This window comes from Oculina patagonica, chromosome 7 (genome assembly GCF_052425735.1).
Source record: "Oculina patagonica isolate OP01 chromosome 7, crgOcupat, whole genome shotgun sequence".
NCBI classification, from domain to species: Eukaryota; Metazoa; Cnidaria; class Anthozoa; order Scleractinia; family Oculinidae; genus Oculina; species Oculina patagonica.
In genome coordinates, this window is record NC_135764.1 from 2,526,569 (window position 1) to 2,553,311 (window position 26,743).

Sequence of the window (26,743 nt, forward strand, 5' to 3'; positions counted from 1 at the left end):
TAAGCCACGTCATTTAATTCAGGGTTTTGCTGGCTTTTAAATGTCTCAACCTCTCGGCCGGTATCGCGGCCAGCAATGAGCACCCTATAATTACCTTCTTGACATCCCTTGCACTTATCTGGTTCTATTTTAGTTTTGTATGATTTCAATGTTTTATTTTTCGCCTCCACTATACTATGTATAATTTGATTTCTCACGCTGTTTTATTTCCTTTCATTTTTCTGTAGAAGCTTCTAGAGTGAGGGAATGTTGGCGGTTCATTGCTTTCCACCTCCAACAGAAGACCTTTCGTGAAGACTAGAATACGTGATGGTAAAAATTGGAAGCGTGCATTTTCGGTATCAATTCGGCTCTGTTTATTTTTGTTTCGTCTTCAAAAGAGTACCCAAACAAATTTAAGCAACTTCCGGGAATGGTATGTCGTCATTCTTGTATAGTTTGCGTAAAACTGTGGAAATGGAAGCTATATAGCTACTGCTAGTTCCATTTCTATAAACTGTAGATATTACGGCTGTCTAGCGCAATCTCTGCTAAGTGATTTCTCGTCATTATGGTTGATCATTTCACTGTGGGGTTTCTCGCACGAAATCGTGAATAGCCGGCACGTATTCACGCTGAAAAAGCTTGAAAGCTTTTTCATAAATTTTAAAAAGACACCTTTTGTGACGCCATTTGAATTTAAGCTTTCTCTTGCAAATATTCATTGAAGTCCATTTACCAGACTCTTTGCACATAGCATAGTTACATTAAAACACTGTACGCAGGCCAACATTTTAAATAGAGAGCTTCTGGTTTAAACTAAATATAGGATGAGAATAAAATTAAATTGTACTAATTGTATGTCTTTTTCGTTGTTCATTCACTTCGTAAAGGTAGCCGCACCAGCCAGTTTTTTGTAATTTTGGTTTTCAATTTGGCTTTTATTCTGATTCTATTCAGTCGGCATTTGATAAAAAAAAACTACTTTATACCTCGGCTGCCCGAATATTTAGACTACCAGAAGTCGCTTCTACCCTTAAAAATTGCCGAGTAATAATCAAAGCGTAGAAAACGAGCGAGAAAATGGCTTCAATAAAGATTTTTTCGCTTTTTGCTCGAGGGGATTTATGGCATCAGGGATTTGAAGTCTACCGCGGAAAGTTTCATTAGATATGTCAGTATGTCCGTAGCTGGATTTAACCGCCAAAATACGCTGTAAGCTTTAAAAAATTAGATCAGAGAGTTGAGCAATGATAAATACAATCTAAAGAACACGCATTTGCTAGAAACTCAGTTTCTTGCTTTTTTGAGTGTCTTTAACTTGTTCGATTAATTGGTTGTACTGAGGTTTGCACAATTTCGGCTATTAAAGTTCCTGTCTGGCTTTTTTGCCTTTAGCGTTCAGTTAGCGCAGATTTTAAATTTTGCCTTCATTATGTCAGAAAATATGCGAAAATTAAGTGAATTGTATGCCCCTCAGGTAAAAACTATTCTGTGAACGCAAGGTTTGCGTGATGTCCTGAAAACTTTCCACGAGTATTTTGAAAATACTCCTCCACATATTTAAACTTTTGACGCACTTTTCTCAATTCAGTAAATTACTAAAAACGGAAAACATTTCGTCAGCGCAAAAATAAACATCTTTGAAAACTGCGGATTAACAACAAAAAAACCACCAAGCTGAAACTAACATATTTTTTGTTTAAATAGATACGAAGCCGTTTAGTCGGGAATCGTTGCTGAACCTAACAACACATATCAGTACAAACGAAACTAAATGATGGTTAAAAAATTGTTTTTTATTTATTTATTTAAACTAATAGAAAAAGAGAAAGGTGCGGAATATAGCACAGTATAGTAAATCAAATTTATTTTTCTTTATTTCGCTAGCTAACGCGACAAGGATAACTAGCAAAAAACTGAAAAAAATGAGCTGAAATCGGGCGGCAAACGTGTTGGATTAATGTGTTTTCTTTAGTAAACAAAGAACATTTAAAATTATCACCGAGTGTAACCTATGCCACGCCTCTCATAAAAAGTTTTATTATCTTAAGATTCAAACTTTTATCATTCTATAATTGATGTATTTTCACCTAGGAAAATGTGATTTTGGACAAAATACAGCCTATCTCTTACACTTTCTCTTTCCTTTTTTCGTTGCATTTTTCACGTACTGAAGTAATGGAGTAATCTCAATTATGTAAATCGCGGAGCTCGAGAGATATCACTTACCAAAAATTCGCAATTAAAATGAATTTTTCTAAAACCTCAGAAGAGAGCAATGAAGAGGGACAGAAATTTACAGTGAATAAGACATTTTTCCGTTAAAATGGTGTCAGGACGACATTTACCGTATGGAATGGAGTCATGCACAGTATTTGTGAGGTACAAAATTTAATTTATTTCAACAATTTTTTATATCGTTAACATACATAAACAGTATTTGTAAGAGGTCTATATAATCTATGTCCTAATCTGTTGAGGAAAGGTCAGCCTTGAAATTTTCCAAAATTCAAATGCATGTAGAAGTATTAAATGTACTTTTTATTATCTTCAAGCTTAAACTTTTCATGGTTTAAATGTTATCCTGACCTTCACAAAGTTATAAGTCCTCCGTAACACAATCAAGTGATACGATTTATATTTCCTTTAAATTCCTGTTACTTTCAAAAATAAAAACATATAACATCTTCAGATCTATCTCACTTCAAATGTTTTGCTGATGAAAATAGGTGTTCGTTCAGTGACAAGAGCCCTCGATGATTACATCAGAAAATTCATGAAATGAGATCTATAACATAAACTCGAAGATGGGATATGCACCTAAAGTTCGACAGCATTATTTTAGGGCTTGGTTTTACTTGACGATAAGGAGTAGGGTTTGGATAAATTTATTTAAAAATTTATTAAAGGACTATTTTTTAACAACAAAGAAGCTCTTTAGTATACCTTCACTGATTCAGAATTCAGATTTCAGTCTAAAAACACTACGTCAGCAAAGACTGATATCTGTTCTTAATAACTCTACATCGCACGAACGAATTTAATAATTTTTTTTGAAAAGGTTTAACAGTGAAATTCTTTACTTGAAAGGTATAATTTTGCAATCTTGAGAAGTGGCAAAAAAGTTTAACCAAACATTCAACAAAAGTGACATTAACTGAAAACTGAAGGTACTTTAACATCGTCTAAAAGCGAATAATCAAGAAACAATAAAGCAAAGACGCCGCTTTTCTGATGTGCGGCCGCCGGCTAAAAACGAATTTTATCTTCATTTTTAGAGACAATTACCAAAATACACTGTTTTGAACGAGAAAAAACAACTAGTGTCTGCAAAATATTTTGTCCACAATAGTGAGCTAAACAGTAAGGAAAATTAAAGTAGAGTACGAGGATGGTTTTTCAATATAACTGGGCTTCACGGTCTCAGTTGGCGTTAAACTAAATGAATGCATACTTTGCTTGACTCACTTTAGCCGATAAAGAGGCGTAATGCAAAAATTCATTAAAGTTAGCGGCCATGCTAAGATAAGTGCAATATAATTGGTTGGAAAGTCAATTTTAAAATGAAAAGTGATATATAAATTAAAATTAACTCATTTAGTATTCTCAACTTCTCCTGATCATGAGTGGTTTAAGGAACTCTAAAGTTATGGACGCTTTACAATCCTTTGCATCCGATTGGGCTCATTTCAAGTCTCGCTTTACAAATAATCTTACAATTTTTTCTTGTGTGTTCACAATCAGAGAAGCTTGCGAATACACAGCGGCTGGGACCGAGGAAATCTTTTTGGTACATTTTTCCTGCGATTACCATGGATTTTTTTTAATATTCGGGTTCTGTTGGTCACTGCACTTTTGCAGCAATAGCTAGTGAATGGCTCTAACCTTATTGAAAAGTCGATCATTGAAACAAGGCAATTTACAGAGGGAGAAATAGAATAAAAGAAGGAAGAAAATAAAAATAGTAGCTATACCCATAAAAAAAGCAATAGAAAGAACAATAGAAAAACATGGAAATAGGAAGCTTGAATTCTAAAGCCACAAATCGTAAAAACTAAGGTAGGTAAAGTCTGCGTTCGAGTCAGTAGTGGCCCATCAGGCCAGAGCTTATTCGATTTCCGTAGCATGAAGCGACTAGGAGCAGTTTTACTTCCCCCTGGATGGAATGCTAGTCCATGGCAGGGTTACCCCCAGCAGTAAATTCGCCAGTACCCATTTATACACCTGGATGAAGAGTAAAGTGTCTTCCTCAAGAACACAACGCAGTGCCCCGGCCAGTGCTCGAACCCGGACCGCTCAATCCGGAGTCCAGCGCACTAACCATTAGGCAGGCCCGAAGAGGGGGGGGGGGGGGGTTCACAGGGCACCTGTTAGATAAATAAATTGTAAATTACGTTTATAAGGTTTTTTTTTCTAAAATAGAAAAACACTTATCACAACTTTAACAGTTGTTTTTACAACTAAGAGGGAAAATTATAATAATCCTGAATATTAATTCAAAGTAAACTAAAAATTGATAAAAAAAAAACCCACAAAAAGCATGACATAACAAAAATATCTTCTCAAACATCTCCTAGCGGGGTACATGGCATAATCAGATACACGAAAATTATCTGAAGTTGTACTTATTGTTAACAAGCACTCGCCAGCTTTCATGACGTCAGTGAGGTGTCCGTTATAGGAAAACCGCCGTTAAAGGAAGTTTTAATGTATATCGATGCATCAATCTTGATCTATTTGCAATTTGTTATACAAGATATAGATAGTATTTTTTTTTACTGAATTGACAGGAAAGCATTTTTTGCCATAGAGCGCTATACTTTAATTAAAAAAACATCTCTTACTGCAAAATGATATAATCCTTATTTGGTATTTTAACATAAGAATTTAAGAAAAGCCAAAAACCTGCGTATTTATCAAATGTTTGAGAGAACCGGGTCATATCAACTGATATTTTGAAAACATCAAGGCCTATTCCAACGAAAGCCAGTTGCTTTAAATGATCGGTCAAATTAAAACAAAGACGTTTTAAACTATTTGTAAAGTGCTTTATAATGAAGACCGGAATGTTTATTTTGTATTGCAAAGTTCATCCTTGGATTCAGTATCGTATATACACTGATTTATACCATGCCATAGAAAATACAGCCAATCAGAATACAGGAAAGCCGTTGTATATTCGACGGTATTCAACCCAACCTTCCCATCGTGCGCTGCGATTGTATTCTCGATCGACGAAATTTAGTAAGCGTATTTTCTATGGCATGGTATAAAATAGTTATACAACACTTTCTCGTGGTATACTATGGAATATCCCACTTGTCACTTGTATTTTCTCGGTATACACACTCGCCTAAAGGCTCGTGTGTATACCGAGAAAATACAAGTGACTCGTGGGATATTCCATAGTATACCACTCGAAAGCGTTGCATAACTAGTATATATACATGATTTTTTTTTTCTTTTAAAATCACTCAAAACAAGAAGAAAAGTAACACGTTTTATTATATTATTATAAGAATATTTTCAGCGTCTTATGAAGCCCCAGGCTCAAAATATTATTTCTCCTAACTAATACCATACATTTCTTTTAATATTACTTCTGAGAATTAAGGTGGCTCCATAGGGTTTCTTGACCGCGCGAAGAATGGGTACGAAAGGGCGAGCTTGAAATGCCGGCAAATCAAAACAAACATGGCGGCTTCACGCGAGCGTGAAATTTTCGGCGAGAAAACGCGAGACTTGCTTCCTGCCAATGAAACAACACCCGTGCTTTCCTTTGTTGAGCAGATAAAAGAGTTTACAACACCCTAAAAAGGTGTTTACAACCTCCGCGGTGCTTCTGGTCGCTTTTGTGAAGTTCGTACGATCGAAAGCAAAAGAGAAAATAAAGAATAGTCTCCGCGATTGTGAGATACTTCGAACAGAATTTCAGAGATTCTGCTACATAAAGGATTAAGGTATGTCTCTAACTAACCTTGGGGTTAACAGATATTCGCACAAAAACCGACAACAACGGGGAACGCTCGTCTTTACACATCAACTCGTATGGTTCGAAAGTTCGCGCATGCTCAAATAGCGATCTTGGACAATTTCTATTCTGATGACGTAATTGTTATTCGGGCGAAAATAGAAATTTTCCCCTTGTATTTACTAGAGTTTCCTTCGGTGAAATTCCTTAAAATTTGGCATAGATGTGATACCTTGTTAACTGCCCTTTTTGCCGTTTTTTTAAAAAAATCTGTAAGCCAGTTTTTTTGCTTAGTCAAAAAAACACAAAATAACCAAAAACGCAAAAACGACCTGGACAACCCCTACTTTTTTTGTTTTTAAAAGTTATTTCTCATCAGATTCAATCCGTTGGGAGAATTTCAAAAATTTTCACCGAAGAAAATTAAAGAAATTTAAGATCAAAGCCATAAAAACACCAAAAAATAGCACTTTTTGAGTAGATGCATGAAGCTCAAAAACAAAGGCCGTTATTTTAAAAAAGAATAATGCACAACATATTTTAGTCCTTGTTTTTAATATTTCGGCAGCTTTTATTTAACTAGTTTAAAAAATAACGCGAAAATGATCTTTTGATGTGTATTACTTGTGCGCGCGCCGTAATATCTCAAAACCCTATGGAGCCACCTTAAGTATTACATCGAGACAATATCCCATAGTTGATGATTTTCTATTTTCTCATCACCTGTTTGCTTGATTTTGGACTTGCACTGGACACCTTCAGCTTGGGAAAATCTGAGGATTTATTTGTGCACTATCTCTTCTGATTAGAGTTACATTATAGTCAAACTGAAAGATAAATTACAAGTTGTTTGAGGCTTTGTGCCGTAATTGTTCGTAAATGTCTTGAACGGATACAAACTGAAATTAAACTATATTAAACTTACAATTCTTGTGATCCTTTTCCCGGTCGTAGCCTTGTGTTAGGTTATGTCTCCTTCCCTGAGTTAACTTAGCGTCTCTTTCCCTGATTTAGCTTAACATCATTTACAAGATTGCGTCGCTACTGCTCGTCTCATACCGCGTGTTGGTTTATATATAGATATCCCCCTAGGGACTTAGCATAACCACGCTAGGACTTAACATAATTTCGTGAACGTGCAAAACAGATCTTGTGAGGAGAAAATTGACTTTATTTACTATTATTGATAGTTAAGTACAAGGGTCGAACTATTTACTGTGGTTAATGTATTTCTGCCTAAAAATAGAAGTGAATATTCGCTTGATAAATAACGATTACTTTTAAAGAGCTATTAGAACAACCCACTATGAGATAAGGTAAAGATTATGCAGATATTATTTGAGATCGCCAAGACAAATTATCAGCAAACAATGTTTTTACTATCGCTCAAATACTAAAAAATCATTTTGCTTCTTTTATCGGAGATTTATAGTTGTACTTACGTATTTAAATAGTTAATTGTATAATTTGTAACAATACAAGAAAAGAATAGTGCAATTTGTTCCAAAACCACCGAACAAGATGCCAAAAATGGACCAAAAAAAAGCAAAACAAAAAAAAAACATGCGAATAACAACAGTTACTTTTATTAATAACAACTTCACATTTAATTTATTTGGCGAAGCGCAACTATTTTTGGACAGAAACATTCGCAAAAAAATGTAATTATCACCAGGGATGCTTCAAAAAGAAGTTCTCGAAGAATACAACAGTTGTATTTGAATACTTCTTTACTGATATCCAGCTAAGCATTGAAGGTTATCACAATAGCCACAGAAGGCTTATCCGAACAAGACATCAGTATAAAAATTTCATAACTTGCGTCAAACGTACTCGGGTAAATATAGTCTAATTGGACGTTTTGCGCTGGTTTCTACGATGGCAAGAGCCCGTTATGTCAGCAAACAGAAAATAGTCAAATTTGTAGGAAAATCAACCAGCTTATTCAAAAAATTGGCACAAACTGTTTAGAGCTTTTCATCGATTCAAACTAATCTACAACCTGAGCGATACTATACACGAAGTTGGGGTAAGTTGAAATACTCATAATAACTTATTCATTTAACGTTTTAAATTACTGTACAGATTTAAAACTCTGTTGGCAATATCCACAACTGTGAGAAACGTAGCTAGCTTACATATTTGATTTGTATACCACGACGACAAAAACTTTGAAAATTCATTTCACGGCACTTTTGTCATAGACAAGTTGTAAGCTGAATAGAAACATGTACATGTATAAAATATAAACTGCGAGATAGTGGCGGGAAAATATTTATCATTTTTTTAAAGATTAAATTGCGTTTTTACACTCACGTGTAAAAACATTGTTTTTGTAAGATTAGTTAGTATATTTTCTCTCTTTCCCAATTCAACAAGATTATTTATTTGTCCTGATTTTAAATTTTAGTTTTATATAGTTGTTTATAAAGCAAACAAAAAAGTGCAATTGAAAAAGTAAAAGAAAATTTAACATTAACAATTAAGAACCGTATAGTATAATAAACATCTCATAATTTCTCTTAATTCTAATATGAGTACATGTATTGTCATTACATATTGCTTGCTACCAGTTGATTTTTAATTTTTGTTCTACATGCATGCTTTCGTTCGTCAGCTCGTATTTGGGTAGAGTTTTCCTTCCAATTCCCTGTCTTTCCTGCATTTATTTTATTTACCCCGCATTGCGCGCGAGAGAGGGATTCCGATCAACTAAATCGGCTTCTCTCATGCATAACATTTCTGCTTTGTCACAACACAAAGGATATTCAACAACCATGTTTATTTGTTTCTTTTGGTCGAGAACTCATCAGTGGTCTTGCTATCAAGCTGATATGTTCATATCTTAAGTAGCTTATTAAAATGTTTTAAAGCAGTGCTAAAGGTATTTCTTATAGTTGTGCTCTCTTCGTATCTGTAGTTGCATGTAAAAACTATATGTCGAAGAAATCAAAGTTTGTTTGCCAGCATTTTTCTAATAAACTAGCCGTAGATTGATAGTACCACTGTATTAATTGCTCAATATTTGCTTAATGTGTTGGAAGCTTAACCTCTCAGTGATTTGTTTTACTACCCTTATCATGTTTAAAAACGCTTCTTATTTAACTTTTTACAGCGCTGTAACACTAGACGATGTGTCGTACGACTTGTCTTGCATTGTGATGCGCCATTGCGAGAAAGGATTATCGCACAAATATTCGTTGCAGCATTGCTTCATTCGTTTCGAAAAGTAGAACTTTACTTTTAATTCGTACAATTAACGCTTGCTTCTATGAAAATTGCGAGGTAGGCAAGTCGCACGTAATATTGCCTAGTGTAATCAGAGGAAGTTGTTCGCTGACAGTGGGAACACTAGCTTGTCGAATTTTTGAACGTAAATTCACCGATAACTGACCCGTTCGTACTGAGATCCTAGAAAAAATACAAATAACAAGCAAAAACTATGTTGATAAATGCATCCGTCCAACTGAGTTATAAAAAGATAAATTTAGAATTACACACTTCACACTGGAAACACCACGGGAACCCTACGGGAAATATTTACTTTAATTTAGGTGTTGGAACACCATTTTTACGTTATAAAGGGTCCTTTTTGTGCCTTATTTTAAAACGCTTCAGAAAATTTTAAAGAACGAAACATTTTTACGAGTTGCTGATGCCTTCTCGAAAATCGTAGCTGGCCTATTTCGTTCCCAAAACGGCGACATTTTTCTCTCTCCTAAACAACAGGCATTACGTTCCCCATGTCACGAAAGTTTAAGCTAAAGAAGTCTCCACTTTTTCATCAAATTTTTAATCCCAAAATTCAAATCGTAGGCAATTATAGGTCTTCCGAACAGATATACACCGAAACGGTCTGTTGGGTGCCTCTTAAACACCGGCACGAGGGCATAAGCAGATAAGAAAAAAATGTATCGTGCATGACAGTCCATTCCTGTCATACTCAAATCAAACCAAGAGACGGAAAATAATTCGATAGCAGTCGATTTTTATTATTATAATTTAATACAATAAATTTAAAACATTTACAAAACTATATATTTATAACCACTTATAATTTAACAGCTCTCCGTCAAAATCCAGGTTCGGAAGGTTGTGAGATATCACCTAAGAAATTGAAATAGTAGAAGTATTGTTAATGGATTGTCATTGAGCGTGTTTAGTGGTTTTGTTACTGCGCTATGAAACCCGACAATCTGTTCAGAACGCGAGTCACGCGAGCTCGTTTATATACTCTGGTACAAACTTGGCTTGACCTAAACCAGCACGCTATGTAAAACGTGACTCACGTGACGCATATGACGTCACTCAACAATATTCAGTTGTTTCCATAACAACAAATGATCGCAACTTGAAATTAAAGTTGACCCATTTTGAATAGTGTTAGGGGCTTGTTTTTGACGATGTAAGGGACGGACCATTATTTTCTTGGAGGGGGGGGGGGGGGGGATGAAAAATTTTCCTCTGCAAACTTTTTTTTTTAGTTTATGCACCTCTGAAACATTTTTTTTCGAAATTCTTACTATTTTTTGTTTTACATATCGTGTTTGCAAACAATTTATTTTGTCTTTCCAGGCCCTGCAAACAATTTTTTATAATGTTTTTCATCCCCCCCTCCCAAAAAATAATGGTCCGGTGTAACTTTTTCTTCCACCAAATAATTGGCCTTTTTAGCTTCGTTTGTTTTTTGTCCCATTTCAGACCATGTGATGTCACCCTTGAGAAAAATCTTTCTTTCAACTTAAAACAAATTCACGTGGAAATGAATGAATAATTTTCAGATAGACAAAGAAACAGTTCTCTGGAGAACATCACATGATCTAAAATGGGCAATTTACATACGTAGCTAAAAAGGTCTTTTAGCAAAACTGATAAATAATTGTAGCAGCTGTGTAGATTTTTTTCTAAAAAAAATCGATTTTTATTAAGAAAGACAATGTTTGTCTCCACTCCGACTTACCATTTTCATAAATAATTCTCCAGTAATCTTCCGCGTCCTCCGGACTATCAAAATCTTGTTGTTGTTGTTGACTATTTTGTGCTGACTGAGCAGGATTGATTTGTGCTTGACTACCTCCGCTCATGGCTTTTGTTGGTCTTTGTCGAATAAATCTTCTCGACCATGGGCTCTTTCGGCGAGTTTTCTGACCGTCCGTTAAAAGAACAGTGATTGTAAACAATATTACAATTCCGAATACAACAAGTACTCTTCTGTCCATCTCAGTCTTTGTATCTGTTGACAAAAACGGAAAGATAAAGTTAAAAAAAGTGAAATACAAAATGATTCTTCTAACAAGCTCACAAATGTCGTGACAACGCGTATGAGTAAAAGCTATTACATGAATGGGGCAAAAGGAAAATTTCTATGTAGTCAGGCGGCCGATGGCTTTCAACTGCTATCAAGAACCAGTATCCCTGATTACTTTTTTAAAGGGGCACTGTCAGGGGATTTTAATGCTTTTCGGTAAAAAGTACTAAAATTGGCGAATAGGTCTTCTTGCACACGAAATGCCCCTAGTACATCAAGATAAAGATATAAAATAAATTGTAGTTGAAGGAAGAAGGGAGCTATAATAATTTTTAGGTGTTTTTCCAGCCCACAAGGACAAAACTGGAAAAAAATCAGCTTGATTTTTTAAAGTTGAGATCTAAAGCTCCTGATGGCATCACAATAATATCACTTGTTTATCTCTTCAGTACACTTGCATGGTGATTTTTAACAAAATAGGACCATTATTCGTAGTTTCTATATGTCTTTAGGCTCTTGAGGTTTTGAAGTGAAAACTATCGAGGAAAACCCGGAATATTTGTTAATTTTTTTTATCGCCATTCTTTTTAGTTTTTAGGGTTGCGCCTCGCATGGGTAACTATTTTCCCGTTCGCGTAATTCCTTTTTGGTCCTTTTCTTTATTGTAAAATTTTGAGACCAATAAAGTTGATAGATGATTAACTAAACGAAGTTATTCATCAAATGTAAAATCGTATGCTTTCCTTAAAGTTTTCAGACTTTTCGATTAATCGGAAGATAAAGCCATTACGGACAGAGATAAGTTTATCAACATGAGTAGGCATAGTTGTTCTTCCTCTGTTATGATTTATTTGCGTGGCTATAATTTTGAAAAACGTATCATCTATTTGAAACAGTCTATTAGAATCTACTAGAGACCCGAGCTGTGTTCTATTGAGCAAATAGTCAACGAGGCGCAGCCGAGTTGACTATCGCTCACTAGAAATCGAGGGCGCGTAGTCTAGCTGCTTTAAGTAGAAATTTCTAAAGGATTGTAGTCTTCACAAGCGCTACAATATTGTAGCACTTTGGACTGACAAAAATGAAGAAAATTTACCACTTAAAAAGCTACCTGCGCGCGCGACTGTTTTCTATCGAGCGAATAGAAAACAGTGGGCGAACCAATCAGATTCGACGGATTTGCTCAATAGAACACAGCTGAGTTTCTACTAAAGTTTATTAGAATGTAAAAATTGAAGCCATATACTGAGAACGAAATCTAGAAAATAAGCGGATGCGCCTTCTCTAAACCTTATACGCAGAAAAAAAAATGACCAAAACCGAAAGTTGTGAAGAGTTAATAGTGTTAAAATTCCTTTGTTTTTTTATTTCCATTATATTAATCTTAACTGGCTGTTAATGGAAATTTAGCGAAAATCCTTTGAAAGAAAAAGAGTAAAAAGATCGTTTAGTCATTGTTTAGCGGATTATGCGCATGGAATTAATTAATTTACAGCGTAAGAACAATATGACGTACCGGCTCACAGTCCAACGAACCTTGTAAAAAATAAATCTTATCTTGTCATTTCCAAATTTCTTCTTTAAACAGAATTAACCCGTAACACAATTTTTTAGTCCCAGTCGAAACTTTGCGGTAAATAAAACTGCGTCGGACAATACTTTTGTCAACGGGATTGCTTTTGGACAGTTTTAACTTCTATAGCTTCTGTGAATAATTTCATGCTCAAGTGCAAAGATAATTCCCATATCAAACGTCAAAAAAGAGACGAAAAAGTTCTTTGTGCACGGTCAGTGACCAAGTCAATGCTAATAACAGGTATTTTCTGATCGTGAAATAAGTTTGAAAGTTGTTCCGGGCTTTTTTTTCATCGCATAACTGTGACTTGCACATCTTTTCGATTGATATAATCACTTTAAAATAACAGAAGGGAACATTTACCTTGTGTTTTACAATGAACCTTAGTTGATTTACGAGCTCTGAATAGCTCCAGCCGTCTTGTGTCCTGATCTGTTTGTTTTGCGTCGATAACAATTGCCACCACAATTTTATAACGCCCGCCCGCCAACTGCGTAACACCTGGAAATGACGTGTTCAATACTCGCTATCAGTTTCGTAACGTCGTCCAGACGAATTTTCCTTGTTGGGATGTTTTGAGCTTACTGCTTTGTAGCTTTACCGCCTTGTTCATCTGTTCGGAAAGCCATTGCCACTTAGGTACACGTGGGTAAAAAATAGCTTTTGAACGATGTTCGAGGAGAAAGGGTAGGTGAGGACAAAAAACAGGGGAAGAACAATATATTTGCTCGCTAAAGAGGCAGCTGTAGACTCAACGAATAAATTGAATGATGTAATTAAAGCGGTAATTTAAATGTATGAGCGGAAATTCAGGATAACTCGAAATGGCTCGAGGAAAAGATGCTAGATTCTGGGAGGAGATGTTTTTGTTTTTACTCTAGGTTTTAGAAATATGAAACAGTCTTGGTATCTGGTTTGAGATAAATTAACAAGTTAAGTTAAGTTAACTAAGTGACTAGGTGGGCGGAAGGAGGGTCCGGTTAAGTGCACTTAAACTCTACTATCATGATAAGGCAAAATTGAATAGTGTAATGTGTTGAATATAGTATAACATCCTTCATTATTATCATAATTATTCATTTCTTTAGGAAGATTATAAGAGAAAAGGAACGCCCACTGAATTTAGTTCTGGTTGTATGGCCGCATTCAAGATCTTGATGTATAATGTATTTAGAAGAACTAAGAATCGGGGGTTGAAATAACAAAAGACCTTTTAAGCAATCTTTGACCGGAAAATTTGGGGTTTTAAACTAAACGAGTGTAATTTTCCTTTAGTTAAAAAGGTATCCAAAAAGGATAGATTAATCAATTGCTGACAGTCAGGTCTTTATATCTTAAAATAATGTTTGTTTTGCAGAAGTTTATCTTTTGATCAAAAGATTAATCTGAAAATGCGTCGCATTTGTTAAAGGAACTACGTGCGAGTATTTCCTCATTACAGACATCCGATTCGCGCAGGCCGCTGTAGTTTGCATTTTTGCTACAGAAATGTTCTCCTTACATTTCTAACTAAAGTAATATCGATTGTGGTCGTTCGAAGTTCAAAACCACGTAATATGTTTTCATCTTTCGGCATCGTGCAAAAAATCCTCGTTCATTTTAATTTCTTGAATCAGTTTTAATCGGTTTTAATCGATTTGAAGTGTAATATCAAGTAAGTTTTTGTTTTATTCGTCCGGATTTGACGGTGATCATTTCTAAAGACCATTGTTTTGACATTATTTCATCATTGCGTTTCCTTACAGGCAAATGAAAAACAATATGCCATTTAGTCAAGCCGTAGTTTTCTATATGTGAGAACCATGTTTTACGCCTGCTAGGTAAATTTTGGTACGGTAACATTGACTAGGGCGTAGAACGGCTGTAATTCATAAAATGCGTCAGAAATTAAATATGAGGTAGGAAAATTGTTAAAAAAGTAAATAAAAATAGTGGTTTGCTAGAATGATTTATGAATAAACGAGTTATAAACGATCTCAGATGCTATTTCTTGTGAAAAGATACTAAGGACAGATTTTTTTAGTATATTGTTTTACCGAGTCTTGTTTTAACCAGTTTAGTTTGCTTAACGCTCGGTCAGCGAAACGGGCCAGACCACATGGGACAAACACCCTGTTTCATGCGTACGATGCGCCGTACATTTTAACAATTCTCTGTGCAGAGTAGTAAAAGTAAAAAGTAACGAAACTATCACTCATCCAGCGTCCGAGCTACATGCGACATTGTTTCCACAAAGAAAAGTCAGTTTTCTGTCAGTCTCGACTGACTATAACAAATATGTTTCAACTTTTCCTCCCTAAAAACCATTAGTAAGACCAGTATTACTCCATCACTTTGAAAAGGTAATGAAGTAGAGCTTTATCGTAACGCATCATCGACGACGACAGACAAACTGGACGAATCGTTGCTGAGATAGCTGGCCGCAAACTGAAAAATCCTTTTGATTTTCTAGATCATCAATGTGACCAGAATAAACGCTCAGCCGCCGAGAATTCGTTTCTTTGCGGGTTTCGTCAAGCATAGCTTTCAGCCGGCCTGTGTTCTTTGGTAGTACAGTTTCAATTAATGTTCAGGTTTTTCAATGTTCAGGTTCAGTTATGCTGGTTATACATATTTTTAGGTTGTAAGAAATTGACAGTAAATGAACTCAATACTCCTTAATTTTCAGTTCTTTATCCTCGTCACTCTGTGTGCTTGACAGTGTAATTGTATGAACAAATTAAATGAACAAAAGATGGAGATTGAAGACCGTGATGAAATCTATCTCGGCTTACTTCGCTTCTATTTATAGCAGGTGACTCTTATTACCTTTCGACCTGTTCCCGTATGGCGCGCGCAAGAAAAACATGTGTTTCCTAGGGTTTCAGAAGTCGTTAATTCTAATAAATGCAACTGCCATACGGAACTTTAATTTTGGTCTACCCTAGCATTGGCGACTGCTATGAATATTGTAATTTGTAGAGAAAAATTTGTAATTTTTGTAATTTGTACGGAAAATAGCTGTAGAATGTTCATAATGCATAGATTATTTGGGTTAGGCTCGGAAGTAGCGGAGATCCATCGTCATGTTCACCGGAAGGCTTCTCATTATTACACCAGTGCCCTTGCCGAAAGGGGTACGTGAATCCGCCAATTAGCTTTGGCGGCAAATGAGGCGAGTTTGGCCGATCGCGAGCCATTGTTCATATTCTGGCGAGACGCAGTCGAGCCAACATAAAAGATTAAAGGAGCTACGTGACAGAACACGCATCTTAAAAAAAATTGGCAAGTTTTTTCAAGTTTGCCATTCGTAATCCGTCTTAATCTTCGTCAGGTGAAACCATCCTTGGTTATTTTCGGGTTTTTATTACTCCTTTTTCTTTAGAAAACTATTATTTTGAGGTTTCCCTCAATTTTAAAGTAATCTGAAAGATGACTTATAATATCGTGAACAAGCCTTTTATGGTATATGCCACCGAAGCGTGCCAAAAAGGTACGATTAAGGTAGTCAGTGACTGGATATCCTAAGAAATCAGGACAGTAGAGAAGGCTTCTGATCGGGCTAATTGCGAATTAGCCAATACGTCGATCTGCAAATATTCTTTCTTAGTATATATTCAAACAATGAATAGCGTTTTTGGCGCGCGCTGATTGGCTACTCCGCCAAACTCCGAATATCCTTTGTTATTATTCAACACATGCGCGCGCTGCCCATATATGGTCAAAATGTTAACGAATCTGTCATCCGTACATAACAGATATCCTGCGATATTCGTAGGGCGAAGATCGTCCGAAATCTGTAAGCGCGCACAAAAGCTCATGTGCAAAATGTGCGTGACAATTGTTGATTAAAACATATCCGCCAATCTGCGGAAATCGTCTGAGCCCCGGCACGGCCTCGTCGGCTAAGATCAGGCGAATCCGTTCGAGGATAATTGTTAATTATAACCCACTCATTATTTTTTGCGCGCGCTCATTGGTCAAGACGCATCACGTGGTACAAAATCGGACGACGGGTATCAGCGAATATACCCCGTCCGATTTGATATCCGTTGCCGCCCGATTTTGTAGGCAGGCACAAAACAAACGAATGAAGACATCTTATTCAATTCTAACTTTTGATGACATCACGGAGTTAAAAAATCACGTAAACCATCAACTTACATTTGTTTCAACCACAGTTACACCGGGTTTATTACGTAGGTTTTTTCCTATAAATTTACTGGCGATAAAGCGCGTTGTAGAAATTAATTGGAGGGTTATAAAATAAACCCCTTTCTGGCTCGCTGGTATTGGAGGATAATGCCTGGCTGAAAGATTGTCCTCAAAATTTCACAGTTGCCCTCGAAGCTTCGCTTCTCGGCCAACTGTTCATTTTTCGACAATCTTTCAGCCTCGGGCATTATCCTCCAATATACCAGCCGCCTGAAGGGGTTTATTTACTAACTATTCACCTTCGAGCAACTCACACGCGAAAACTGTACTCGTTAACGTAATAAACTAGTTAAAAGTCATCTTTTCGGGCTATATTATCTCACTGTTTGAGTATATACTAAAACAACTATTAACCGAAGAGGAGGTGGCTAGTGGTGGATATTTACTCATTTAATATCCACCCGCCATGGCCAGTAGCCACCTCCACTTCGGTGAATAGTTGTTAATTATTCGCATCCGCAAATCTTTTCTTTCCAGAAAATATAGGGAGTGACAGAATCTGGCGAAATCCAATCCAAAAATATGGAGGTAAAAATCTGCTGCATCAGCAAATCCGATAGAATTATTATCCAATTCTTATCCGAACAAAGTTTGTCCCGCACCTATAACCCCCCCCCCCCCCCCCTCACACCACAGCCGTGCGCCGAGGACCGCGCACAGACCGACCAGCGACATTGATGAACCGAGAGGGGACGGGGGCAGGACGACCCGACGGCTGATATAGTTAGGCGACTGAATATCTTTAACAGTCGCTTTTCTCCCAAAGAAAAATTGAAGAACTTTGTTATTACAACAAGAAACAGGAAACGTTTTCCGTGACTAATCAAACAGAATTGACTGATTATTTAGACCTCAGATGTAGCCGCATTTGTTACACCGGCCACGCGTCACAGTTTGTGTGAATTGTGGCCTATTGCAAGATTAGCTATCATAACCCACTGAGCCACCTCGACTTACAATCTGATTGGCTAAACGGGCACCTGCTAATATTCGCTAGAAGTCCCTCACAGAGTGCGCGGGCGGTTTTTCTGTATATACAGGGTGACCAGAAGAATGATACATCCGTTTTAACGATATCGCTGTCGCTGTGATGTTTAATAGACCAGCTACTGGGTTATGCAAGATAATCAGACTGTGATCTTAGTCTCTGTCGACTGTGATGGTTTGATAGTTGACTTGGGGTTTCGCCCGTCGCCAACTGTCATTCGATCTTGATACCTGATAAGCCTCGAGCTCACAGTTTAATTTCATCGATTGCCCAGAACCGAAATTAGGGTCTACCTTATTACATGAAATTTTCGCGACACTTTAATTTCGCGAATTTCGCGATTTATAAAAAATCGCGAAATTAAAGTGACGCGAATAATAAGTGTCGCGAACATAACATGACGCGAAAATTAGGTGACTCGCATTATGTCAATAATCAAGAAAGATTGAGTTTAGTACCATTGAAGGGAGGAATTTTCAGTGTAAATGGATGTTGCGGTCAATTGACTCAAGAACAATAATTTATGTACAAGCATGACCTACTTGTAGACATTGTGAGAACTGCTCTGTTGTTACCGTTGACATTTAGTCCCGCCGTTGCGTTTTTGTAAATTTTGACATTATTGTTCCTTTGATAAAGTCGCTTTAATAAATAATATTGCCAAGAACTGTGATCTGTGTCTACTCAAAAACGAATTTAAGTGACAAAAACAAAACTTCGCAAAATTGTGAAATTTTAGTGTCGCGAAATATGCACACCTCAAAATCGCGAAATTAACGTGTCGCGAAAATTTCATGTAATAAGGTAGTTATTCAGAGTGAAATCCTCATGCAGTTTGGTCATTGAAGAACAACTCTCTTTTTACATAACATAAATCACAGAAAAATATTCACAAGATTTCGTGTCCGTGGGGTTTTGTGGAATTCCTGCCGAAACATTTGCCTCTCGCATTTTGAAGTTGATCCATATCTTAATCCATTTCCCGTTCCTCGCCATCGTTAGAAATTCTAACTTACTGTACATAAATGATGGTTTCTTCGGTGTTATTTGTCAAACACTGTACTACACTCTACAACACTAGTGAAAACAACAGATTATTGTTGGGTTTCCTATGGGCCTAATGTTTGATTTCAATTTAGCTCCTTGAAATTGGGCGTGCTGTCAATTGCAAACAGATGAAGTGCCACCTTGAAGAACCTTTTTTAACAATACTTGATTTACAATGAAATACACCCCAAAGCTTCAAATAAGAAGAGAAAACATTTAAGTTTACAAATTTTCTTGTTACCTTTGATGTCGTGAGCAGGTTCTTTGAAGGATTCCCGAGGAAGTGGGTCAACTTTTATTAGTCGGCAAATTAACACATGTTTCCATGCCAAAGCGGTTTCTTTGTCTACAGCGAACTAGGCGAAGAACAATTTCCGATAGGAAACAGTGACCTCGGCCTGTAAGTCACTTTTGATGTACGTCCTTGAACTTCAGTTAGAGGAGCAATGTCGCGATATTTTAAGTCATTTTTCTGATTACTTACAAATTAAAGGAAACCTCAAAATAATAGTTGTCTAACATTGAAAAACAACAAAGGAGTAATAAAGACGCAAAAATAACCAAGGATGGTTTCGACTGACGCAGATTAAAACGGATTACTATCAACAAACTTAAAAAAAATGGCAATTTTTCAAGATGTATTGTCCGTGACGTACCTCCTTTAAGCGTTGTTTGAAAACCTGTCCTTTCCTTACTCTACTCACAAATTTTTTTTTTAAATATTAAAACGACAAATGGACAAGATTCAGTTTTTTTCGCGAATGAAGTGCTCGTAATATTCTAACCGACTCGATTTTTACTGCAGATAGAAACCTTTTGTCTCGTAGATTCCTTTTCGTTTTTCAGTGTTTGGTGCCTTTATGATGAATAGTCTTGATGGTTTTTTGACTGAATGCTAGCCTGTGTGCAGCCTTCTCCGAATGCATGTCAGGAGTTTTTCGCCACCATTAGTTTAAAAAAAACTGCTCACCAATATAGAATTGAACAGCGATTGAAAATAATTTTTGAAACAATTTACAAATATTTAAAGATATGACAAATTAAATGCCAAGGATGGTTTGTTCTCGACGCTATCTTATATGCTTTAATACTATTATATGCTAAAAACCCTTTCGACTGATTTTTAGAACTACATCGGTGTGCACTATCTTGATATTTGTGCAATGAAGAAACATGGATTGGCTGCGAACTTACAGTACTAACTAATCAAATGAATTCAATGAAATTTCTTGTCTCACTGTAAACTCTTTTGCCAAACACAGTGAAAGCAGACGGCTTTTGACTCACCTGTGACGCCTTCCAACGAAACTTGCCTATCACTTAAAGACTGACTCGGACTGCAGATTGCAATTCTTAAATTATCTAGATCTCCTTAAAACACTTCAGGTCAACAGCGGTCAAACCAATTGCAAATGAGCATACAAAAAGCAAACATACTCCATAAAAGTCCAAAGCATTTGGCAAAAAAACCCTTTAAAGACCACCACCAACATGGCGTTGCACGTGACCACTAGCATGAGCATGACGTAACATGCGTGACAAGCGTGTGCATTCTTTTACGGACAGGTCAGCTCTAGTACGTTAGCAGGGTAAATGGCGTAGTTTAATGTTTTATGTTAGAATCGATACAGTTTCATTACATATTTTAATATAGAGGCATAAAACTTCTATATTCGGGTTGATTAATAAGGGTTTATTCATTCAAGCCAAAATACATGTTCAGGGTCTCTTCGTCGGAAGTGAGTGGTTAACCAATACAGAAAGCGTAGCCAATAAAAAAGTGATTTTTCATTTCCACCGAGCACGTCCACCTATTAAACATAATTTTTTGACCTGTAACAGATAGAGGGCATTCTTTGCTCAAATTGATTGGCGTTTCAACTTGTGGACATACATACAGCAGTATAGTTCCATACCTCCTTTTCTTGATCATTAGCGATTTGTGATTGTGTTGGCTGCATGGCTAATTACGGGCACTGGGTCCGTGCTCACGGCCGGAGCTTTATTCTAGGCGGTTTTTATGGTTGTTTAGTTCGTGTTGGTTGGTGTATATTTCTATGTCTGCTGGATTATGTTCAGGACTTCCGAATCACGATAGGTCTTCCTAGCAAATTCCAGCCGCCCTTACTGACCTTGGAAATGCACTAAGCTCGTAAAGTTGGCTAGTTAGCTAGTTTTTTTTAAAAACAAACAAACAAACAAACAAAAACAAAAAAAAAAACATTGTCTTTCTTTCAGCTTTAATAGTTTTTGGAGAGTAATAACTTACCTCCCAGCAAATCGCTTTCATTTCTTACAATATTACAAAGAATAGTAATTATTTAATTGTCATATTCTATAAGATTCGAACTTTGGTCGGACACCGTACCTCACCGATTTCGCTGAAATTTGGCATGCAGTCTTGTTTTAGGGTCCTAACTACCAAATGGATATTAAAAAGTTTCAATTCTTTTTATTTTGGAAAATATCGAGAAGGCCGATTTGAAGCGTCCGTGACGGCTCGCCAACATGGCGGATCGAAGGTGTTCTTGTTAGTTCGACACTGAACCTGCCGTCACAGTTTCTCGATCATACTTGGCATAGTTATAAAGAACTATCTTTCTTCTTTCTATATATCAAAATAGATTTGGCAAATGTTGAGTTTGGATGATCAACGGCCAAGAAGTTCGAAGGTATGTTAACGATGTTTTGAACAGTCTCAAATTTACTACAAAATGAAAGGCTAATAACTCCACTGTTATCTCGATTTAGAAGTAGCCATTTACCATGAACAAAGCTTGTTCATTGGTGAATTGATTCCATTAATAAAAAAATTGGGGAAATGTAACCGTTAAGAATAAAAAATTATGGAACCTCTAGTAAATTGGCCATTTCAGCGCCATTTCAGCGGATCAGCTCATTTAACAGCAAATAATCGGGAGAAACATGAAAGGGTTACAGTCGTTTATAATAAGCAGTTTCCATGTATTCTTTGCTTATCTGAAACAAATACATGATCTTTGCCAAAGATATGGCGATTTTTGAGCGTACGATCGTTTCTCCAAATTTTTATGTCGGCAACTTTATTTTATTTGTTGTCGAGATTATACGCTGTTGTTATTCAATATTCGTTTCACAAGAACTTCTGTTGCTCGCATTTCCCAAATCACTGTGGTTAAGAAATTGCCCATTCCGTAACAGGGTCATTCTTACTTTTTCTTTAAAAATTACTAGGAAAGCATGAATGTCATAGAACGGTTTTATACTAGTAAAAATACCTGTCAGACAAAAATTCAACTGTTTGTGTTATCTGGCTGTTTTCACAAATATGCAAATTTAGGAATTCTTAAAGTGCCTATCTTTAACTATTTCACGCTTAAAGATTCCTCTAAATCTTTTCGCCTACCTTTAGGACAAACGAAGTTTTGTGTCTCCAAGCAGAATGCTCGTTATCAGCAATGAAAGTCGAAGAGATACAGAAGCTCGAGTAAAATTCTAACTGCTGTGAAATGAACATCGTTTGAGCTTGACGTGTATTTATAGATTGCTCATTTAACAGCAAATAATCGGGAGAAACATGAAAGGGTTACAGTCGTTTATAATAAGCAGTTTTCAGGTATTCTTTGCTTATCTTAAACAGATACGTGATCTTTGCCAAAGATATGGCGATTTTTGAGCGTACGATCGTTTCTCCAAATTTTTATGTCGGCAACTTTATTTTATTTGTTGTCGAGATTATACGCTGTTGTTATTCAAGTATTCGTTTCACAAGAACTTCTGTTGCTCGCATTTCCCAAATCACTGTTTAAGAAATTGCCCATTCCGTAACAGGGTCATTCTTACTTTTTCTTTAAAAATTACTAGGAAAGCAAGAATGCCATAGAACGGTTTTATACTAGTGAAAATACCTGTCAGACATAACTTCAACTGTTTGTGTTATCTGGCTGTTTTCACAAATATGCAAATTTAGGAATTCTTAAAGTGCCTATCTTTAACTATTTCACGCTTAAAGATTCCTCTAAATCTTTTCGCCTACCTTTTGGCCAAACGAAGTTTTGTGTCTCCAGGCAGAATGCTCGTTATCAGCAATGAAAGTCGAAGAGATACAGAAGCTCGAGTAAATGAGTGTCTATGAGTGTCTCGAGTAAATGAGTGTCTATTAAACATTACATTACAATTCTAACTGCTGTGAAATGAACATCGTTTGAGCTTGACGTGTATTTATAGATTGCGCTCGAGCTCCGTTAATTAAGTTTATTCATTTGCCGATCAGATAAAATCAATGAATGATCAGAGTTATTAAAGTCCATTTCTAAGCACGAGAGACACGGTCCAAGTTTGTTGCAGAAGCATTTATGCATAGAAATACCGGTTTATTTTTGAAAGGTAAATCTGCATTTATAATAGCTGGGAGTTTGGGGTGTTTTTTGGTGTTGTTTTTTTTTTTTTGAGGGGCTCGGGGGGGGGGGGGAGGGGAGGGGGTGTGGAAGTGGTGCCTTGGTATCCTCTTTTGTTCTTTTACACAGTGGCCTGAATTTGGAACCGTTCGGGGAATGGATTATCAATTACTCTTCGTTATGCCATGTCACCCCTTAATGTGGGGGCGCCGCGCCTCAATTCACGATAAAAAATTTATGGCCGCCCGGTCCATTTATGTAGTTCTCCGCCAGGTCTCTCAATAGGCAGGTTACGAGCCTAGTGGCCCATCCAGCCGGAGCTCATACCGGTTTCCGCAACGTGAAGCGACAACGAGTATTTTTTACTCCACCCGGATGGGATGCTATTCCATCGCAGGGTTACCTCCCTTCCCGAAAAGCTAAAGATTGACTGGCAATCATTTTTTAACCTGGGTAAGGAAAGGGACTCTGGGAGTTGAGAGGCTTTCCAAAGAACTTAACGCATTGTCCCCCAAAAGCTCTATCCAGGACTGTTTGGTCCAGAGTCCAGCGCAGTGACAATTATTAGGCCATCACGCTCCCCAACCGTGAAAGAAAGTGCAAAAATCTGCTTGTATAAGCCCTGGGGTTGTACAGTTTGGTACAAAATGTGGGCTTTTAAATGTGTTAATTAAGTTTATTCATTTGGCGATCATCCTCGGATACCCAGGGGCAGTTAGTGGGGGCGACGTGCAGCTTATCGGGACAACGGGATTTTCGGGCGAAAGTTTACAACATAGAGCGTAACAGCCCCTGGGCACTTTGTCTTACCGAACCAGTTCCAGAAGCGTTTGAACTCCTTCCCTTCCTTCCTCCTTTGTGGCCAATCAGCGAGGTTGACCAGAAGAGCGACTCTGACGTCTTCTTACACGAAGTTGTTTTCCTCTTAGACTCGTCGTTGTTGTTAAGCCCGTCCATCGGATGATGCTACGTGGGTCTCAGATAAAAAAAGCAAAACAAAAACAAAACAACGAGGCCTGGGAATATGTTAAATGTAGCATAGCGCAAGGAAACCAAAAATTTTAAAGCTATACGCGAGCACCTCTTGTTTATAAGTTTTGTTTTTGTTATTTAAATATCCAACAAATTAAACAAAAACCCTTTGTTTTAACTGTCAAGCTGGCAACACATAACAATAGGTGACGACAGCGATATCTTCGCTAACGCGTGGCCCGTGCAGTGAAGTACCCAGACCGTGCCAAGTTCCAGAAGTCGGGCAACGACCGAGAAAAATAATAAGAATTGTTGTTTACTTGAATAACTATTAAAAAGCGCGCAACTAACAGTGTAGAACTGGCAGTCGTCTAAGGCTTATTTTTTTCTGAGACTCTCCATGTAATAGCATCCGATTGATGGGCAGAGCATCCACGACGAGTCTATGAGGAAAACAACTTCGTGTAAGAAGACATCAGAGTCTCCTGGCCGGTCCTCATCGCTGATTGGCCACAAAAATATTTTTGTGGCCAATCAGGAGGAAGGAGTTCAAACGCTTCTGGAACTGGTTCGGTAAGACAAAGTGCCCAGGGGCTGTTACGCTAAACTTTCGCCCGAAAATCCCGTTGTCCCGATAAGCTGCCCGTCGCCCCCACTAACTGCCCCTGGGTCTCCGAGGATGTTTGGCGATCAGATAAAAATCAATGAATGATCAGAGTTATTAAAGTCCATTTCTAAGCACGAGAGACACGGAAGTTTGTTTCAGAAGCATTTATGCATAGAAATACCGGTTTATTATTGACTGACGCGGTTAAAAAATACTCGGCTTCTAGCGGTAAATCTGCATTTATAATAGCTGGGAGTTTTTTTTTTTTGGTGTTGTTGTAGGAAGGCGGGGGGAGGGGGTGGAAGTGGTGCCTCCGAATCCTCTTTAGATCTCTGACACAGTGGTCTGAATGTTGAACAAAAGAGCTCATCTGTTAATAAGCATAATGCGAGCTGATTTTGAAATGAACATGACTTTACGTTTGTGTCATCAGTAATTATCGTGTTCGAAGAAGGCGTGGCTTACTCGCGGCAAGAACAACATGACAGTGAAGCTAACACGTTTTCCTCATTGATTTGAAATGAATTTCGAATCAATTCTTTTTTGGGGAAAGTTAAAAGATACAAATGTTTTTCGTCCAGATTTTTACAAAAAAAAGCAGGTGAGAACTTGGCTGTTTTTGTTATCTCGGACTTTTTTTTATTAAAGTCGAACCTCTCGAGCTCCATAAGGACACCTCTCGTGATGCGTCATGACTTACATCACGTATGTCCTTATCGCCGACCTAGCTAGGTGAAGAAAGGGACTACCGTAATTACTCGAATAAGCGCCGCGGCGCTTATTAAATTTTTCACGCCTCCAGTGCGGCGCTTATTCGAGGGCGGCGCTTATTAAAAAGTTTGACGCCACAAAGAATCTAATCCTTTACATTTATTAAAATAGGGTCCCCTGATTGCCAAAAGTCGTCTCTTGCTGAAGATTGTACTGAAGAATGTTCAATAGAAAAACTGAGCGGTAAAACAAGCACTTTGAACTGCAGAACGTCGCTTTTGATGGAAAGAAATGTCCAAGTTTGTTTAAGAGTTGCTTTGTAGTTCTGTTTCTAGTTAAACATGCAGATTTCCTTGAATAAGCGCCGCATCGGGACTGCGGCGCCGGGGGCGGCGCTTATTCGAGGGCGGCGCTTATTCGGGGGCAGCGCTTATTCGAGTAGATACGGTATGATAGTACAGAGGCTTTCCGAAGAACTCAACGCAATATCCCCCCAAAGCTCGAACCGGGATTTAAAAATCTCAAAAAAGTGTTAATATGAATTGTAAATCCACTCATAGCGGTCTGGCCTTACTAAAACCTGGAGAGAGAAAAGTCAGTGGGCAGATAAATGAAAGCTGTTCGAGAGTACGCTGTTGAGCAGATTCTGTGAAATTCCCCTTTTTATCCTTTTCTCTCATAAGCCCTCCCAATTCAAGGCCCATATATTTCTTCCAAGTCAACTGTCAAAGTTTAAGGCCACTTTTTTCCTACCAGGTTACCGTCTTGAGAGTTTTAAATTTTATTAAATCTTGGTGACACTGTCCCTTTAATTCATTAATGTAATTCAAATAAGTTTATAAAAACGTTTTTCAGAAAACAAGAAGTTTTTTTAATTTCGCTTTAAAAAAAAAAGCCCACATTTCGTACCAAACTGTACAACCCCAGGGCTTATACAAGCAGATTTTTGCACTTTCTTACACGGTTGGGGAGCGTGATGGCCTAACAATGGTCACTGCGCTGGACTCTGGACCAAACAGTCCTGGATAGAGCTTTTGGGGGACAATGCGTTAAGTTCTTTGGAAAGCCTCT

General features: G+C 37.3%; 1 protein-coding gene and 1 long non-coding RNA gene across 2 annotated transcripts in view; one reads left to right on the forward strand and one right to left on the reverse strand.

Moving 5' to 3' along the window:
- Positions 1–7,886: 7,886 nt before the first annotated feature.
- Positions 7,887–26,743, forward strand: part of LOC144659638 (uncharacterized) — a 37,486-nt gene continuing 18,629 nt past the window's right edge. The window contains exon 1 of the mRNA XM_078520122.1: positions 7,887–7,982. The gene's annotated coding sequence lies outside the window, so the exon portion shown is untranslated. The remainder of the gene's footprint in view (positions 7,983–26,743) is intronic.
- Positions 9,926–13,405, reverse strand: LOC144661503 (uncharacterized). The gene is made up of 3 exons (XR_013572294.1): positions 13,141–13,405; positions 10,914–11,186; positions 9,926–10,060 (listed from the first exon to the last, which is right to left on the reverse strand). It is a non-coding gene; the product is annotated as an uncharacterized LOC144661503 (long non-coding RNA).